At 39.1% G+C, this 21114-nt stretch overlaps 1 protein-coding gene across 15 annotated transcripts in view; it reads left to right on the top strand.

The window, feature by feature from the left end:
* Nucleotides 1–21114, top strand: part of LOC122709939 (aminopeptidase O (putative)) — a 392862-nt gene that overhangs the window by 9632 nt on the left and 362116 nt on the right. The window lies entirely within an intron of this gene.

Here is a 21114-nt window from a genome sequence, read left to right as displayed (position 1 = left end):
TTCCCCCACCTCCCCAAGAAAGGATAGAAATAATCACTTATTTATCAAGTGAAAGGGCTGGGAAAGAGGATGGAGTTGAGGTAGATGATTTAGGGAGTTAGGTAATTGTTGTAGTAGGGTCAAGGAGGAGACCAGCATGATATGGTATCCAGTGTTTGCTGGAACAGGATGGACACTTCTTCCATTTTCCTAAGAGAATGGGGAGAAGAATAGGGATAGATGTAAATAATTCCCCCATAGGGTGGGGAAGAAATATGTGGAAGTTCTTGTCTGTTGTTGTTCAGTTGCTCAGTCATGTCCAACTGTTTGTGACCCAGTACTGCAGCATGCCAGGTTTCCCCGTCCTTCACTGTCTCCCAGAGTTTCCTCAAACTAGTGTCTGTTGAGTCAATGATGCCATTCAGCCACCGCATCCTCTGTCACCCACTTCTCTTCCTGCCCTCAATCTTTCCCAGCATCAGGGTCTTTTCCAGTGAGTCGGCTCTTCACATCAGGTGGCCAGAGTATTGGAGCTTCAGCATCAGTGCTTCCAATGAATATTCAGGGTTGATTTCCTTTAGGATTGAGTGGTTTGTTCCAGAGTCTCAAGAGTCTTGAGGGTTTCTCTAGCACCATAGTTCGAAAGCCTCAGTTCTTCAGTGCTCAGCCTTCTTTAGTGTCCAACTCTCACCTCCATACATGCCTACTGGAAAAACAGTAGCTCTGACTATATGGAGCTTGGTTGACAAAGTGATGTCTCCATTTTTTAGTACTCTGTCTAGGTTTGTCATAGCTTTTCTTCCAAGGAGCAAGCATCTTTTGATTTTGTGGTGGTAGTCACCATCTGCAGTGATTTTGGAGCCCAAGAAAATAGAGTCTGTCACTATTTCCACTGTTTCCCCATCTATTTGCCATGAAGTGATGGGACCAGATGCCATGATCTTAGTTTTTTGAATGTTGAGTTTTAAGCCAGCTTTGTCACTCTCCTCTTTCACTTTCAGTGAGAGGCTCTTTAGTTCCTCTTCACTTTCTGCTGTAAGGGTGGTATCATCTGCATATCTGAGGTTATTAATATTTTTCCTGGCAATCTTGATTCCAGCTTGAGCTTCATCTAGCCTGGCATATCGCATGATGTACTCTGCATAGAAATTAAGTAAGCAGGGTGACAGTATACAGCCTTGACATACTCCTTTCCCAATTTGGAACCAGTCCATTGTTCCATGTCTGGTTCTAACTGTTGCTTCTTGACCAGTGTACAGGTTCCTTAGGAAGCAGGTAAGGTGATCTGGTATTCCTAGCTCTTTAAGAATATTCCACAAGTTGGTGACCCATACAAAGGCTTTAGCGTAGTCAATGAAGCAGAAGTAGATGTTTTTTTCTGAAATTCCCTTGCTTTTTCTATGATTCAGTGGTTGTTGGCAATTTGATCTCTGGTTTCTCTGCCTTTTCTAAATCCAGTTTGTACATCTGGAAGTTCTTGGTTCAGGTACTGTTGAAGCCTAGCTTGAAGCCTAGCCTTTGAACATTACCTTGCTACCATGTGAAATGAGTGCAACTGTGTGGTAGTTTGACCATTCTTTGGAACTTCCTTCTTTGGGATTGGAATGAAAACTGACTTTTTGTAGTTCTGTGGCCACTGCGGAGTTTTCCAAATTCGCTGATGTATTGAGTGCAGCACTTTAGCAGCAGCATCTTTTAGGATTTGTAATAGCTCAGCTGGAATTCCATCACCTCCCCTAACTTTGTTTGTAGGAATGCTTCCTAAGGCCCACTTGACTTCACACCCCAGGATGTCTGGCTCTAGGTGAGTGATCACACGATTTTGATTATCTGGGTCATTAAGATATTCTTTGTATAGTTCTCCTGTGTATTCTTGCCACCTCTTCTTAATATCTTCTGCTTCTGTTAGGTTCATACTGTTTCTATCCTTTATTGTGCCCATCTTTGCATGGCATGTTCCCTTGGTATCTCTAATTTTCTTGCAAAGATCTCTTGTCTTCCCCATTCTATTGTTTTCCTCTATTTCTTTCACTGAGGAAGACTTTCTTATCTCTCCTTGCTATTCTTTGGAACTCTGCATTCAGATGGGTGTATCTTTCCTTTCCTCCTTTGTTTTTCGTTTTCCTTAGTGAAACAGCTGAAGTTGTTGATATTGAGTGTTTGATTTGGAGGAGAATGAGGGATTGATGGAACAGATAGAGTTTAAAATAGTCATAGAAGGAAAAAAGTGAGTGAAGAGTAACTAGGGAGAGATAAGAAGGACTGCCTGCCTGCTAATGCTGAACATTTTGCTGAGGTTGAATCTCAATACATAGTGTCAGCTACTTTTAAGATTATGTAACATGTTTGTTTGTTTTGCTTTTGTTGAGCACAGTGCACCAAGTTTAGAAGTAGAAAATTTTGAGAATTTAATTGGTCGAGGGTTATGTTTTTATAAAACAAGTGTGTCAGAAGGATGAAAAGGCAAGAGAATTGAGGTTAAAATGTTCTAAGAGTGATTGAGGAAATGGACCAGTTATCTAAAGAGGACCACAGAGCAGGGATTCTCAACTTAAGAAACATAATTTTCTGTTGTAGGGGCTGTCTTGTGCATTGTGGGATGGTCAGCATCCCTGACATCTACTTACTAGATGCCAGTAACAGTCTCCTCCAGTTGTGACAACTATAAGTGTCTCCAAACATTGTCATTTGCCCTCTGAGGGGCAAAATCACCTCCAGTTGGAACCACTACCTTACAGTCAGAGGAGCAGTTGGATTGGAAATACTCAGAAGGCTGAGGGACTGACTTTGCCGACAAAGGTCTGTCTAGTCAAAGCTATGGTTTTTTCCAGTAGTCATGTATGGATGTGAGAGTTGGACTATAAAAAAAGCTGCGCACTGAAGAGTTGATGCTTTTGAACTATGGTGTTGGAGAAGACTCTTGAGAGTCCCTTGGACTGCAAGGAGATCCAACCAGTCCATCCTAAAGGAAATCAGTCCTGGGTATTCATTGGAAGGACTGAAGTTGAAGCTGAAACGCCAATACTTTGGCCATCTGATGTGAAGAACTGACTCATTTGAAAAGACCCTGATGTTGGGAAAAATTGAAGGCAGCAAGAAAAGGGGATGACAGAGCATGAGATGGTTGGATGGCATCACTGACTTGATGGACATGAGTTTGAGCAGGCTTCGGGAGTTAGTGATGGACAGGGAGGCCTGGCGTGCTGTAGTCCATGGCGTCACAGAGAGTTGGACATGACTGAGTGACTGAACTGAACTTAACTGAGGGACTGAGGTCTCAATGCAATAAGTAAAAGAATTGGCAAGTAAGCTAGAGAAAGAGTAGAGAGAATAGGAGGTCATGTTTTGAGATAAAATTATGGAAATTATATATTTCAGAGATAGGGCTATTCCAAATAATAAAAATTTCAAGAATGGACTATTGGTTTGCTGAGTGCAGTGAATGTGAGGATTGTTGGCACTGAGTAGGTAATTTTGGGAGAGAGAACATAGTCAGAGCAGGTTGGAAAAGCAGCCATAAGATAGCCTGAGAGTTTCTGAAATAAGATCAGAATTAAGATTTTCTAGATGTTTGTTTTCTTACTCTATCCAATAAGTGTTACTCAAGTCTTTTTCAACATTGTCAGTTTCCTGACCTTGTACCTCCATGCTGCAGTGCTTTAAAAAGTCACTGAGGGGGAAACTTCCGTGGTGGCCCAGTGGTTTAGAATCCACCTGCCAATGTGGGGGCCACGGATTCTATCCCTCGTCTGGGAACTAAGATCCCACATGCGAAGGGGCAACTAAGCCCATGTATGTGCCACAACAACTGAGCCTCTGTGCCGCAATTACTGAAGCTCACATGCCCTAGAGCCTGCACTCTGAAACAAGAGAAGCCACTGCAGTGAGAGGCCTGCGTACCACAAACGAGAGAGAAGCTCCCACTCTCCACGGGTAGAAAAAGCTCATAGGCAGCACTGAAGTCCCTGTGTGGTGCAACCAAGATCCAGCACAGCCATAATAAATAAATAAATAAATAAGTCATGGCCACCTGATGTAAAGAGCTGACTCATTTGAAAAGACCCTGATGCTGGGAAAGGTTGAGGGCAGGAGGAGAAGAGGATGACAGAGGATGAGATGGTTGGATGGCATCACTGACTCTATGGACATGAGTTTGAGTAAACTCCGGGAGTTGGTGATGGACAGGGAGGCCTGGCGTGCTGCGGTTCATGGTGTCGCAAAGAGTCGGACACAACTGAGCAACTGAACTGAACTGAACTGAACTTATGGTGTACTTCCCTGACAGTCCAGTGGTTAAGACATCACTTTCCAATGCAAGAGGTGTGGATTCAATTCCTGGCCAGGGAGCTAAGATCCCCACATGGCTTGTGGTCAAAAAAAACAAAACAGAAAACAGAAACAGTATTTTAACAAATTCAATAGAGACTTTAAAAATGATCCACATAAAAATAATCTTTAAAAATAAATAAAATAAAAAGTCATGAAATTCATCCAGCTTATTTATTTTTGCAGTGTTTTTTAGATGAGTAGTTCCTTTTTGTTTGTTTTTCACTATTTCCTGATCTGATTTTGTGATCATTTACCTCTAAGTATACCACTTTTCAAACAGCTCTTGGTTCTGTGCTATGTGACTGAATTTCAGGACATTTCTTTTGTGTTTGAACAGCTCAGTCTTTGTCTGAAGTAATGTCAACTTATCCTTAAATCTTGCAGCCTCTTAGAAGTGTCCTTTTCCCCTTTCTTCTCCCACTTGCTCTTTATTGTTTCATGTTTATTTAGAACATATAATTATGTATGTATAATGTTGATTGAGAGATAATTACAGTGGTCTCAGTAAGCAAAATAAAAATTACTGATAGAATATGCCTTCAAATATGCTTTTTTTTCTGTTTGATAAATCCAGACCTCAGTGGAATTTGTATTTTTGCCTTATCTTAATGAATTTATCCTACATTATTCATCAAGAATGAGTACTAACACCTGTTTTACAAAGCATTAAAAAAATATATATTATCAATGGATATAAGTAGACTTAGGCTTTCTTATTGTAAGTGTTGTCATTGCAAAATAAGAAGTAAGTAGGTGACATTAAAAGCCTTGACCTTTAGATTGGAATATTTAGTCCATTTACATTTCAAGTATTTTTTAATTAAAGTATAGTTAATTTGCAATGCTATGTTTATTTCAAGTATACAGCAAAGTGATTCTTTCTATGACTAGTATTTTATATTTATATATATATATATATATATATATATATATATATATATATATATATACACACATACACACACACACACACACACACCTGCATATACCACATCTTCTTTATCTATTTATCTATCAATGGACATTTGTGTTACTTCCATATCTTGACTGTTGTAAATAGTGCTACTATGAGTTTTTGGGTGCACATATCTTTTCAAATGAGAGTTTTCTTGAAGTATATGCCCAGGAATGGGATTGCTGGATCATATGGTAGGTCTATTTTTAATTTTTAAGGAACCTCCATACTCTCCATAGTGGCTGTACATTTTACATTTCCTCTAGCAGTGTAGGAGGGTTCTCTTTTCTCCACACACTCTGTAGCATTTATTATTTTTATACTTTTTAAAATGATGGCCATTCTGACTAATGTGAGATGATACCTCATTGTAGTTTTGATTTGCACTTTTCTAATAATGAGCATCTTTTCACATGCCTGTTGGCCATCTGTATGTCTTCTTTGGAGAAATGTCTATTTAGGTTTTCTGCTCATTGTTTGATTGGGTGTTTGATATTACACTGTATGGGCTGCTCATATATTTTGGAAATTAATCCCTTATTGGGATTCCCTGGTGGCTCAGATGGTAAAGAGTCTGCCTGCAATGCAGGCGACCCAGGTTCAGTCCCTGGGTTGGGAAGATCCCCTGGAAAAGAAAATAGCAACCCACTCCAGTATTCTTGCCTGGAAAATCTCATGGATGGAGGAGCCTGGTGGGCTACAGTCCATAGGGTTGCAAAGAGTCGGACATGACTTCACTTCAGTCCCTTTTTGGTAGCATTATTTGCAAATATTTCCTCCCAATTTGTAAGTTATCTTTTTGGTATGTTTGTGGTTTCCTTTGCAGTGCAAAAGCTTTTTAGTTTAATTAGGCTCCATTTGTTTAATTTTGTTTTTATTTCCATTATGCTAAGAGATGGACCCAAAAATTATGGCTGGAATTTGTCAAAAAATGTTCTACCTATGTTTTCCTCTAGGATTTTATAATATCTGGTTTTACATTTAGGTCTTTAATCCATTTTGAGTTTATTTTTGTGTATGGTGCTGAAGAATGTTCTAATTTCATTCTTTTTCATGTAGCTGCCTTGTTTCCTCAGCATCACTTATTGAAGAGACTGTCTTTTCTCCATTTATATTCTAGCCTCCTTTGGTGTAGATTAATTGACCATAAGTGTGTGGGTTTATTTCTAGGATTTCTGTCCTGTTCCATTGGCATATGTGTCTGTTTTTGTGCTAGTATCATTCTGTTTTGATTACTGTAGCTTTGTAGTATAATCTGAAGTGTGATTCCTCCAGCTCCGTTCTCTTTTCTCAAGGTTGTTTTGGCTATTTAGGGTCTTTTGTATTTTCACATAAGTGTAAAAATTTTTTGTTCTCGTTCTGTGAAAAATGCCATTCATAATTTAACAAGGATTGCATTTAACCTGTAAATCACCTTGGATAGTATGGTCATTTTAACAGTATTGATTCTTCCAATCCAAGAACATGGTATATCTTTCCATGTTGGTGTCATCTTCAGTTTCTTTCCTCACCATCTATAGTTTTCAGAGTACAAGTTTTTTGCCTCCCTAGATAGATTTATTTCTAGGTATCTTATTCCTTTTGATGCAATAGTAAATAAGATTGTTTACATAGTTTCTCTTTCTGATAGTTGTTAGTATACAGAAATGTAACAGATTTCTGTATGTTAATTTTATATCCTGCAACTTTACCAAATTCATAGATGAGCTCTAGTAGTTTTCTGGTGGTATCTTTAGGATTTTCTGTGAATAGTATCATGTCATCTGCAAGCAGTGACAATTTTACTTCTTCTTTTTCAATTTGGATTCCTTTTGTTTCTTTTCCTTTTCCGATTGCTGTGGCTAGGACTTTTAATACTATGTTGAATAAAAGTGGGGTGAGTGGGCATCCTTGTCTTGTTCCTGATCTTAGAGGACATGCTTTCAGCTTTTCACTGTTGAGTATCATGTTATCTGTGGGTTTGTCGTATATGGCGTTTATTATGTTGAAGTATGTTCCCTCTGTGCCCAACTTTCTGAAGTTTTTATTATAAATGATATTTGATCTTATCAAAAGCTTTTTCTGCATCTACTGAGATGATCATATGGTTTTTACTTTTCAATTTGTTAAAATGGTATTATGTTGATTAATTTGCAAATATTAAAAAAATCCTTGCATCTGAGATAAGTCCCACATGGTCATAGTGTATGATCCTTTTAATGTATTTATTGTTGGAGTCAGTTTGCTAGTATTTTGTTTAGGGTTTTTGATAATTGAACAGTTATCAACAGATATGTATTTATTGGTATTTTGTTAATTATTTTCTTTTTGCTTTTGTAGTTTTGTTGTTATTGTTCATTTCTTCTGTTGTTGTCTTCTTTTGTGACTTTATGACTATTATTAGTGTTATATTTGGATTCTTGTTCCTTTTTTGTGTATATATTCATTAGAGGTTTTTGGTTTGTGATTAACATAAGGTTCATATATAACGACACATATATCTATGTCTCTGTCTATATCTTTATCTATATATATATATATTTGTTGATGATCTCTTAAATTTAAATGCATTTTAACCATCCTACATTTTTGCTCATTGCCCCGACCAAGTTTAATGTTTTTGATGTTACATTTTTATATTTTTTGTTTCATATATTTCTTAACTACTTGTTGTGAATATAGGTGATTTTACTACTTTTGTCTTTTAACCTTCTTACTAGCTTTATATATAGTCTATTTACTACTTTTGCTGTATGTTTCCCTTTACTCATGATATTTTCCCCTTTATAATTTGTGATCATATTTCTAGTTGTGGCCTTTTCTTTTCCACTTAGAAAAGACCCTATAACTTTTCTTGTAAATCTGCTTTAGTGGTACTGAACTCTTCCAGTTTTTTTGTATCTGTAAAACTCTCTCCTTCAAATCTGAATGATTACCTTGCTGGGTAGAGTATTCTTGGTTTTAGTTTTTTCCCCTTTCGTCACTTTGAATGTACCTTGCCACTCTCTTCTGGCCTAGGAAAGTTTCTTCTGAAAAGTCAGCTGATAGTCTTATAGGAGCTTCCTTGTACATAAGTAGTTGCTTTTTTTAATTGCTGCTTTTAAAATTCTCTCTTTAATTTTTGCCATTGTATGTATAATGGACCTCTTTGGGTTTATCTGGTTTAAGATGCTCGTCTGTTTCTTTCCATAGGTTAGGGAAGTTTTCAGCTATTACTTCTTCAAATAAGTTCTCTGCTGATTTCTCTCTTTTTCTTCTGGAACCTTACAATATGAATGTTAGTTTGCTTGACATTTTCCCAGTGGTCAGTTAAACTGTCCTCATTTTTAAAATTCTTTTTTCTGTTCAGCATGGTTCATTTTCACTACTCTGTCTTCTAGATTGCTAATCCATTTCTCTATCATCTAATCTGTTGTTGATTCCTAATGTATTTTTTATTGTTGTATTCTTCAGCTTTGTTTGGTTCTTTCTTATATTTTCTAACTCTGTTGACATTCTCACAGTGTTCATCCATTCTTCTCCTGACCTCATTGAGCACCTTTACGATCATTACCTTGAACTCATTTTGGGTAGATTGCTTATCTCCACTTTTTTCCCTCAGGTTATGTCTTATTTCTTTACTTGGAACACATGTTTGTCACCTTATTTTGCCCAATTCTGTTGTTTATTTCTATGTATTAGATAGTTCAGTTATGTCTCCTGATCTTGGGGAAGTGGCCTCAATGTAGGAGACATCCTATGGGATCCAGAAGTGCACTCCCCTCTGGTTACCAGAGCTGTGTGCTCTCGGGGTGCCCTATATGAGCTGTGCATGCCCTTCTGCTGTGGTGAGGCAGACTGCTATGAGCAGGGGGGTAGGCACATCCACCTCCTGTGGTGGCTGCAGGTCTGCTGGAGGCTGGGTAGGCCTCTGATGTGGTTGGCTGCTCAGAGGCTGGGGGGTGGGTGTGAGTCTGTTGCTGACCTGCGAGGGAGCAGGACCAGGTCGCCATGTGGCTATCCACATGGCAGGGGGATGTGATACAAATTATTTTTCATGGAAGCTGATCTATTTGATATGTTGGGTTGCCCAAGAAGTTCATTCAGGTTTACCTGTAAGCACTTATGGAAAACCCTGAATGAACTTTTTGGCCAACCCAAAGTATAAAAATCACTTTCTAGCAAGGAATAGCCTATAATAGTTAAATCCTCTGCTGGTCATTAACAATATTTTATGACCTTATTTCCATACTTAAGTATGGGCATTTCTAAGATTAATTACCTCAATAATAATCATTGACTTTCTTGGTGGTCCAGTGATTAAGAATCTGCCTGCCAATGCATGGGACATGGGTTCAATCCCTGCTCTGGGAAGATCCTGCATGCCCATTTGCCACAGCTACTGAAGCCTGCATGTGCTAGGGCCCTTTGAGCCACAGCTGCTGAGGCTGTGTGCCGCAACTACTGAGGCTGTGTGCCTAGAGCCTGTGCTCTGCAACAGAAGCCAGCATGATGAGAAGCCTGCGTACCACGATGAAGCGTTGCCCCTGTTCACTGCAACGAGAGAAAAGCCTGCACGCAGCAACAAAGACCCAGCATAGCCAAAAAACAAAGGGAAAGAATGGTAACCAGTTGTTCTTCACATCATATGGATCTGATTTGTTTTGGTGTTTAGGATCTAGTACCTCAAAGGAAAAATGGGTTGCTTTCTCCAAGCCATGAAAATGGATGTTATGCTAAATACAAGAGCATGCCAGAAGACAACAGTTTGTCAAAGAAGTTGGTGGTGAAAAAGCAGCAACATTACATCCATCAGTTACTCTCTAGTGGCAGATTACATTAAACCATTTGTGTGCTCAGTTTGCACCCATATTCAGTACTTGGAAAAATCTAAGATACTTCATTGGTTACACTGGAGCAACTCAATCTCCGAGGATTTAGACTCTTATTTATAGGAAATCTCTTTGATTCAGAGCATTGGCTTAACCTCTTTTCTTAGTAAAGTGAGTGTTCTGGGTTTTGGAAATGTCATGGTTATAGTATATGTTGTATTTAGTCATTTTCTTACAGTGATTAAGGAAATTGTATATTTTTATCATACATAGTAAATTATTAATGTTGTACAGTATTTGCAATATTTAACTAGCTTATGGCCAGCACTTTAAAAGTATCTTTCCCTAATGGTATATTTGTTCTCCAGGTTTACTTTTTTCTTAAGCATGTATCTTCAGCATCTCAAAGAAAAATAAACTGTTTAGCCTTACCTGTAAAACTTCCTAATTAATTTTAACATGGTCCCCAAGCTGTTAGTTATATGTTCAAATTGAAAAAATAAATGAGCTCCTGAAGACCTTCTAAAGATATTTAAGCTATATCAGTGCTTACCTTGCTCCCAAATGCTTTTCATTTTCTAGGAGGTTATCAAAATATCTTTTCTTGGGAAAGATATACATATGTAATTCACCACTTAGACTTAATGCTGGGAATACATTTTAAATCTTGATGAGATGAATTTGAAAGCTTTAGAGAGAATGGGGCACCCCACCCACTTGTACTGTATAAATTCTGGACCTGTGTCTGAATGGAGAAATCTGTGTTATGTATTTATTCTTAAGAAGGACCAGCATGTAAATAATTGAGATCTGAGTGTTCATATTTCTAGACAATTTTTTGAGTTTATACTTGATTGATTGTGCCTCCAGATGCTGTACTTTTTCCTGAGTTTGTACAGTTGTAGTCTTGTGACAGTCATCAGATAAATCACTAAATGGAGGGAGCCTGTCTTGATTTCCAGCTAAAGGAAGCGTAGTTCCCCTCAGACAGGAACAGATGCACCTCTTGTACTTTCTACAGCTATCCTGCGTAAGAAGCGCAGTTTTAGGGTAGGAAGTAGGGTCAGACAGGCCAGGGATTGGGGAAGGAATAGGAAGGGTGTTTATTGCTGGAGCTGCCAAGAAAGGACACGCTTATTGCTCACACTACAAATTTTGAATAATGGGAACTTCCTGAAGATACTGAGCAGCAAGTCCTACACAAGAAGCCCTGTGACTGGTGTTTAGAGCATATGCCAGATGGAGTGATTTTTTTTTTTTTTTTTTTTTTTAGTATCATTGAACTTAATGGAGGAGACCAGAGTTAGGTTAAGCCAGTGATTCTCCAATCTGGTCTTTGGACCAGCAGTATCAGTATTACCTGGAACTTGTAAACACAAATGGTAGTCTGTGTTTTAACAAGATCTTCAGATGATTTTAGATGTATGTCAAGTTTGAAAACCACTGGTCCAGGGAATTCTAAGTGGTTGAGAACCATTTTGCCTAATTGTGGTGGCCATGTCACAGTGTTGAAAAAGAATGAGTGAAGGTGTGACTGAGTGTTGGAGCATCCTTTAATCATTATGTAAGTATGGCATTTATTTCAGACAGAGAGACAGAAGAGATACTGATATCTTCACTATAGATAATGGAATAACAATAACACTTGTTTTATAGGTAGAAAATACTTACTGTTCACTTTGCCTTCTTTTCCATTTCAATATTTATTCCGAGTCTTTTAAAATATATACTTTATATATGCAATGACTTGTGAGAATCCTGTTTTTGTGGTTTCGTGATGGCAAGAGTTGGTTCAAATAGCTTAAGTATTTCAGAAGCATTAGGGTCCATAAGAATTACCTGGTCATCTTGTTTAAAATGTGGATTACTGGCCGGTATCCCTGGAGATTTTGATTTAATAAGTCTGACATAGTGTCTAGGAATCTGGTTTTTTTAAGTTGAAGTAATAGTTGATTTACAATGTTGTGTTAGTTTCTGGTATATAGGAAAGTGACTCAGTTCATATATATAGATATAAATTTTCATATTCTTTTCCATTATGGTTTATTACAGGATATTGAATATAGTTCCCTGTGCTACAGTAGGACCTTGTTTATCTGCTTTATACATAGTGGTTTGTAGCTGCTAACGCCAAACTCCTGACTTATCCTCCCTCACTCCCTTTCCCCTCTGGTAACCATAAGTTTGTGTTCTATGCCTGTGAGTCTTTCTCTGTTTCATAAATAAGTTCCTTTGTGTCATATTTTAGAAGAATGTGTATTTTTAACAAGCACTACTCCCACCAGCCTGTACCTCCCCGTTTGATTCTAGTGCCTGTGATTCTCAGATCACGCTTTGAGAAACACTGTGATAGATCTCTGAGAAGAGCTGCAGTTTATCTGGCTGTAAAACAAGTGTTCTCATGCGTTTCTGAGGATATTTACAGATGTGAGTCAGAATTGCTAGTAATGAAGCTACCTGAATGTGTAATGCTCACTGGAATTTGATGCTTGGGATGCAATTCTTTGAGAAATTGTAACTAGTCTTCCTCAGTCAAAATGCTCCCAAAGACTGCTTTGACAGTGTAATACTATAACACAAAACCAATCAGTCTTAAATGTTTTGTACTCTTATATATTCTCTGAATGATCTTTAGAAAGCCTGTCTTTATAGGTATGGGGCTACATATCAAAGCTTCACACAGTCAAAGAATGTATTAGCTTGAGAAAATATGAGGCAAGTATATCTTTCCAGTCCCTAAGCCATGTGCTCAAACCTAAATGGCATCAAGAGTGTTAAGAAATAATATGTCAGTGAGTCTACTGGCAAGAACCCTAAGGTCACTGTCAGGGTCAGGAGTAAATAGATTTATATTTTTCTTGCATTGAATTATTTTTCAAAGTTGTTATATCTAGCTTTCAGGAAAATGATCAATGAATAAAAAATGGATCAGGAAGCTTTTTTTTTTCTGTTCTCTTTGGAGAGAGCCTTCAGTTACTATCTTTCTGTATACCTCACTATTGTAGGGGCTTCCCCTGTGATTCAGCTGGTAACAAATCCACCTTCAATGTGGGAGACATGGGTTTGATTCCTTAGTTGGGAAGATCCCCTGGAGAAGGGAAAGGCTACCCACTCCAGTATTCTGGCCTGGAGAATTCCATGAATTGTATAGTCCATGGAGTTGCAAAGAATTGGACACGACTGAGTGACTTTCACTTCACTTCACTATTCCAGAATTCAGTTAGGGCTTCTTAAATGAATGAGAGTAAAGAAAGTGGCATGTTCTTGATTCACCTACTTAGGATGGATAACTGTCAACAGAGTTCCTCCCTCTGCGGTGGGTAAAGGGAATAAAAAGAAAATGATCAAAAATTCTAGTGTCTTCAGTGTGAGTGTTTTTGAGGAGAGGTGGTATGGTGACATCCCCCCATCAGGAATGGAATAAGCTCCTCTTTGGAATCTCTTTCAAGCCACCAATGGTACTAATATTTCAAAATGAAATGTTACTTATTTTCTTTATGCAAGAGGAACAGGTGTAGCAGAGCCCAGCCTCCTCTCTGCCCTGGAGTCACTACTTTAATTGTGGGCCCCTCTGTAACCTCTTGAGGGGATAAGGAAATGGCAACCCACTCCAGTATTCTTGCCTGGAGAATCCCAGGGACGGAGGAGCCTGGTGGGCTGCCATCTATGGGGTCGCACAGAGTCGGACACAACTGAAGCGACTTAGCAGCAGCAGCAGCTGTAACCGCTAGGACTGGTGTCGACAGGAAAGAAGCAGGTTCAGGAAAAATCCGCATCTGATCATCAGACAGTCGTCCTTCTGCCAAATTCAGCTCTGCTTGGCAAGCCGAATGTGGCAGTAGCACTAATATCATAGTGTGTCTAAGAACTTGTAGAGAAGGCCTGCCATCCCTGTTCTTTCAGCTGCTTCCCTCATGGAGGCCTGCTGCCCACCATTTTCCTGTACATTCCCCCACCCCCATCCCCACCCCCGTCACACCCCATACTGTTCTCGAGAGACTTTCTCTTGGCTCAGCGCCAGCCCTGTTGCTCCTGACCATGTGCCTTACTTTATAAAAAAGAAACATCCTAAAAGTGGTTTTCTGGACATCTAGTTTCCCTGTCACTTTTTAAAGTATAGGTATGTTACCAGGCAAAGCTGTTTGTTTTTTTTCCCCAACCAATGTTTTCTTGAATTGTATCCAAGATGATTTAAAATGGTACAAGGATAGGCATAGTTCGAATTTTAGTATATGGTGGAAACCCCATGATTTCATGGTTATTAGAGAAGGTGAATCAATGGTGAAGTGGGTTGAAGGAAAACAGTAAATACAGTTGGAGTGATAGTGGTGTTCAGTCACTCAGTCGTGTCTGACTCTTTGCGACCCCATGGACCGCAACATGCCAGGCTTCCCTGCCCTTTGCTGTCTCCTGGAGCTTGCTCAAACTCATGTCCATTGAGTCAGTGACGCCATCCAACCATCTCATCCTCTGTCATCCCCTTCTCCTCCTGCCTTCGATCTTTCCCAGCATCAGGGTCTGTGTGGGTTGGTATGAGGATGGCAAAAATACTCAAAGATGACTAGGTGACTAAAGCCACCTAGATAGGTGACTAAAGCTTGGGAATTACTGCTTTAAACAAATACTCAGGGCTAATGTTTTTTGAAATTGTCTTCAAAATAAGTTCCAAGATTGAAATGCTATGCCATGTTGAAAGCAGACATGTACTCAGCATGGCATAATTCTTTAGTTGTAAATTCCTGTTAAAATCAATGTGTATCTTTTAAAAATAGTCCCTTTAGGGCTTCCCTGGTGGCTCAGTTGTAAAGAATCTGCCTGCCAGTGTAGGAGAAACGGGTTCTATCCAGGAGGATCCCACGTGCAGCGGAACAACTAAGCCTGTGTACCACAGCTATTGAGCCTGTGGTCTAGAGCCCAGGTGCTAAAACTACTGAAGCCCATGTGCCCTAGAGCCCTTGCTCCCCAACAGGAGAAGCCACTGCAATGAGAAGCCTGCGCACCACAACTAGAGAGTAGCCCCCGCTTGCCACAGCTAGAGAGACGCCTGCACAGCAATGAAGACCCAGCACAGCCGAAAATGAATAGATAAAATTATTAAAATAAATTAAAAATAGTCCCTTTAAAATATCAAGCTTATAATAATCCTCGCTATTATCATTTACATGTATTTATTGAGCCTTTTAATCTAGATTATATAAGATTTTTTATCTTCTGTAGGACACTTAAGACCACTGTAAAACTTTGTTAAAATAGTTTGCTTTTCTTTTCCTCCCACTTTTAAAATAATAGCTTTATTTAGATGTAACTCATATACCATAAAATTTACCCTTTAAAAGTGTACAATTCAGTGGTTTTTAGTATATTCACAGAGTTCTGTAGCCCTCACCACCATTTAGAAAACTAAAATATCCTAAAAAGGGTTTTGTCATCACTCCAAAAAGGACCTCTTTATCCATTAGTAATCTGTCCCTGTTTTGCCTTTACCCAGCCCCTGGCAACCACTAATCTACTTTCTGTCTCAGTGGTTATGCCTATTCTGGACAGTTCATATAAATGGAATCATATAATATATGGCCTTTTGTGTCTTCTTTTCACTTAGCATAGTTTTTTCAAGCTTCATCTTTTTTTGGTGTGTTATTTGGTGTGTTATGTATCAGTGTGTTATTCCTTTTTATGGCTGAAATATTCCATTGTATGGCTGTACCACATTTTGTTTTCCATTCATCACTTGATTGGCATTTGGATTGTTTTGCTGCTTTTCTTTCAACAGTATTAAAAATACCTGGGGTTTTTGAGATAGTCACTGGATGACTGCAGGTGTGTTCTAGAGGGGTTTCATGCTGTGAGTGGGAACTGGATATCTTACTCCTGTGATCATGAATTCAAGGAGTCTGTATCTGTAATCTCTTTATGCTAATAAATAGATTCTTCCATGATCTCAAGCAGTGAATTTCCCTCCATAGCAGAACTGCTGCTGCTGCTGCTAAGTCGCTTCAGTCGTGTCCGACTCTGTACGACCCCATAGACGGCAGCCCACCAGGCTCCCCCGTCCCTGGGATTCTCCAGACAAGAATACTGGAGTGGGTTGCCATTTCCTTCTCCACCATAGCAGAACATTCGTTATTAAAAAACTACTTTCACATTGTTTAGGGCTTCCCTGGTGGCTCAGATGGTAAAATGTCTGTCTGCAATGCAGGAGGCCTGGGTTTGATCCCTGAGTTGGGAAGATCCCCTGGAGAAGGAAATGGTAACCCACTCCAGTATCCTTGCCTGGAAAATCCAATGGACAGAGGAGCCCTGTAGGCTATAGCCCATGGGGTCTCAGACAGTCGGACACGACTGAGTGACTTAAAAAAAAAATTCACTTTATTTCTTTAAGGCCAAAATTTCAAAAATAGCTTCGATTAAAAACAGTGCTTTTCAACATTTCTGGAAGAGGAAATCTTACTTTAAAAGCTAGTATTTTTCTCTGTACTTTCTTATCCAATTTCTTTATTTTTACCCTACTGAACCTTGTAACCCAGTTCTATTAATCTAGGTCCTATTTCCAGTACATGAATATTTATGGACATAATAAATTATATTACTTCTCCTAATAGAATTTTAAAAGTTTTGTTAATTTTAATCATAGCATAACAAAAATTCCTGGGTGGTCTGATAATGCTTTCATCATTAAATGTTAGACATTGAGCCAATTCTTTTTATTTTTAAAGGGTATATTGTTGAATTATATCCACAAAAGTGTTCAATAGTTATTTATCTTGGGCCTGTGGTATGCAAACCTCTTGGTGGAATAATACCCGTTACTTTTGCATCTGCTTTAATTATACATTGGGGCTTCCCTGATGTCTCAGCAGGTAAAAATCTGTTTGCAAGGCAGGAGACACAGGCAATAAGGGTTCAATCCCAGGGTCAGGAAGATACACTGGAGGAGGAAAATGACAACCTACTCCAATATTCTTGCCTGAAAAAGACCAAGGACAGAGAAACGTGGTGGGCTACAGTCCAAAGGGTTGCTAAATCAGACACAGCTGAGTAGTAAGGATGCATTCTTGCATAGTCATACCTTATTTCAACTGTTGTCCTCAATACTCAATGCGTTGAAGACAGTGAGTGGCCTCCAGTGTGACCTGAGATGATTATGAGGGTTTTAGAAACTGTCATGTGAGAATCAGGTGAAAGAATTGATGTCCCATTTTTGAAGAGAGTATTCAGGCAGTGACGTGACAGTCCTCCAGTCATTCAGAGCTTGTCTGTAGAAGTCTTGTTCTTTTGGAGAGTGACGGGGAGAAATTTGATTGAAGGAAGCATATGGCAATAAGGCTGGAACTCCTCGCAGCCTAAAAGTAGACCTAAATCATGAGTTTATGTTCTAATTTTCCATCCTTGTTTGCATTTCCGCTGTCTTCTAATCCCTAGATTGTCTAGTCCAGTGTCTCGTGGTAAGAATGGTTTTTGGATAGTATGTTGCTTATTCAGGGATATGTTATATTATTGAATCATCATTAATACATTATTTTAGCTTTAATAAATAAAATATAAGTGTGTAAAGTATTATTTGGTATTATGCAATTTTATATAGTTAACTTTTTTTAGGTCAGGATTAAAATATACCTTTCAGTTGATGTGTATGTTAAGATTTTATCACTCCTTAAAATATGGAGCCTGTAACATAATATAAATTGCAGAACCTGCGACACAGTATAAATTGCCTTGCCAATAAGCAATAGAGAATAGAGTGTGGTGGTGTTCGTGAGTGGTAGGAAGACTGTTGATGGTGAACAGCCATAGGAATATAAGAATAGCTTTTGACCTGTTGCAGTATTGCCTTTCTCTTTCATCTTAAGGGTTTAGGCTCTGATTCACTTCCTGTACTTTAACTGGACATTTTTGATCTAGAGTTGGACTGTGCTTTCAGGCAAAGTGTAGTTTTAAGGGTCTGTGATCTGAAGTCAGACCATATAAATCTAAATTTCAGCTCGGCCATCTAATAGCTGTGAACTTAGGGAAGTATCTTCAGCTCTTTGAGCCTTAATTACTCATCTTTAGAATGGAGATGAAAAACTTCATCACATAGGGAGGAATAAATGGCGATCATGTACTTAATGCGTCTAGACTTCTTACAGCAAGCAGTTGTTAGATGCAGTTGCTAATTGTTAATACTACTTTGCAGAGGTCAGGTGCCTTCTCAAAGATTTCTGAGAGGCAGTAGTCCAGAGGAGTTCTGAACTGACTCACTTCCTAAAGGTGAAAGACTCTGGTCTGCCTGATTTCTCTAAGTCACTCTAGATTCATTTTGCTAGCTTGGGACCAATACATTCTAGGGAAGTTTTTGGGTGAATGAGATTCTCCTGGCCTGCCATAGCTCTAGATCTTTTCCTGCCTTGTAGGAGAAAAGAAGTACGTTTGTCTCAGGGGAGATATAGAAAAGAGCAAGAAATTTTTTAAAAATTAAAAAGATTTTTAATTGATGGGGATAGGGGGCAAAGTGGACTACATCTAAATCTCCATGAGTACTTAGCATGCCAAGCCTCTTCAGTCATGTCTGACTCTTTGCAACCCTATGGACCATAGCCTGCCAGGCTCCTCTGTCCGTGGGATTCTCCAGGCATGAATACTGGAGTGGGTTACCACATCCTCCTCCAGGGAATCTTCCTGACCCAGGGATCGAACCACATCTCCTGTGTCTCCTACATTGGCAGGTGAGTTCTTTACCACTAGTGCCACCTGGGAAGCCCTCATGAGTATCATAAAACTATTCAAAGTTGTATGATTGAGATATCCATTCAACAAGTGTCTATTAAGCATTTATGCATACCACTTAGTCTTGTCTAGGAGAGAGTATGTTAGAAAATGTTGGATTTCATCACTAAGACTGCTTTTCAGATCCATACTGGAATCTCTTTATTATGCGCTTTTCCTGTGGTGGGTTGCAGGGTCACATCCTGGTTTTCTCTCTTTCCAGAATCGCCTCTATCCACTCTTCAACCTTTCTTTGTTGGCCCTATGGTTGTCTTCAGACTCTTTTAACATTAGGGATTTTCTTGCTAATCCTGATGGAAAAAATAGGAAAAGACTAACATATGTAGGATTGTTTAAAGATTTGGAGGTTTTTACAATTGAAATTACCAATTTAGTGCTAAGATAGTAACTGCTAAAATTGGAATTGGAAGATAAGATGGGCTTCTTTCCTCTTGCTAAGCAGGAAGCCCCCCAAACCAATTCTGTTCCATGTACCACACCTCTCTCTGTGCCCACTGAAAATCCATCTTTCCAGTACCAGAGGAGATAAAATTCCCCCTGTCTCAAGTGTGCAGTTTGTATTTCCAAGGTGATATGATGATACTCGGTTTTAAAAAATACCTGGGACTTTGTTTTAACCAAGTATTATAAGATGACAGACATGTAGACAAACTGCCTTTGAAACAAGAGTTTATTATTTACAGTTCCAAGAGAAGGGAGTCGGCCATGCAGGGCCACAGCTGGAGGCACAGAGGTTGATCAGGAGGCAGGAGGAGTGGAGGAAAGCATGAGTATGAGCCTTTATTGTGATTTCTGGGGGAAAGGCAAGGCTGGGCAGGGTCCTCAGACTTAGGATCAGCTAGTTTGAATTGTTTCAGAGGGTTCTGAGCTGCAAGGGTGGACCCTAGTTGTCTGGTATCTTACCTTAAGTGAGTTAGACTGGGAGGAATATTGATTTGATGTGTGAGTTAGATAAAGGAGGTGGTTGAGGGTATGGACTCTGGATTGGTTGGTTTGCATATTAGCTAGCCCTGGAAGGGGCTGTCTCTCTAGGATCAGTAAGCCTTCAAGACCTCAAAGTATTATAAAATACAGGAAAAAAAAAAATGACTAGCACATACTCTTTCCAGTAGAACTGTGCTTATCATAGAGTGATTCTTTTGGGGACATTTTCATATTGAATGATAACAAAGAATGGTAAAGTGGCTCCCTGTATCCCCAGGGTTTACAGTCTACCTTAGTGGATAAAGTCTGCACACATGAAACTGTAACTAGTCATGCAAGGCACAACTTTCTGTGCTAGAAAGTTCTGCACATTGTAATGGAAGTTCAGTGAAAGGGGAGATCAGAATGTCCTAAAACAATATAGGGCAGTGGTTAAGAGGACAGTCTTTGGAGTCAGAATGCTGGGTTCATCTGGCTTCATTATTTATTAATCATATAATCTTGAAAGTGTAAGTGAAGCCGCTCAGTCGTGTCCGACTCTTTGAGACCCCATGGACTATAGCTTACCAGGCTCCTCTGTCCATGGGGTTTTCCCTAAGCATGTTGTTTAATCCCTGTATTTTAGTTTCCTCATCTATAAAATGAGTTTAATGATACCTCCTTCATAGAGTCATTGTGAGACATTGAAAGTACTAACTTTAGAACAAGACCTAGCACTTAGTAAGTATTCGGTTAATGTTGGCTGATATTAGGGCTGTGGAGGAAGTTTAGTGGAGTGGATAGAATTGATCTTTAAGCAGGAGAGAGAGAGGAATTATTCCTTTGTTTGGGTAGGAGAGGATACGGGGTGGTGGCTGGAACTGAGTCTGGCAGATTCAGGTAAAAGAGGTTGGTTTGGTAGGATAAGCTTAAAAAAATAGGTTGATGAAAGCTTTGATCCTAAGGAGTCTGTGTTTTTGTTTCTTTTCCTTTACACCATAGAAATTCATTTGAGGCACGCTGTTTTACTTTATTTTTTTAAAAGCAGGGACATGACATTAAATTAGTGCTTCAGGGACTTTCATCTTGTTGGTGTGGTTTTGGAGAGTTAACAAGAGAAACTATGAGTTAGCAGTAGAAGCAAACAACTTTAAAATCTTTGTGCTTTGAAAATATAAAGACATGTTTCTAGCTCATGCTGATATCCTTCACAGCTCAATTCAAGGCTCTTAGCACAGTCATTCAGAGATAGAACAGCTAATATCTCATATTTTGTTTGCCTTAAGAGAGGGAAAAGAACACTCTGGAGGGTCGCATCCCAGCAATTAAATACTAGGCCTGGAAACGATACTCACACTTCCGTTTACAACCATCAGGTACAACTAGTCATATGGT

The sequence above is a fragment of the Cervus elaphus genome, chromosome 16, assembly GCF_910594005.1.
Source record: "Cervus elaphus chromosome 16, mCerEla1.1, whole genome shotgun sequence".
Taxonomy (NCBI): domain Eukaryota; kingdom Metazoa; phylum Chordata; class Mammalia; order Artiodactyla; family Cervidae; genus Cervus; species Cervus elaphus.
This window is presented reverse-complemented; position numbering and strand designations above follow the sequence as displayed.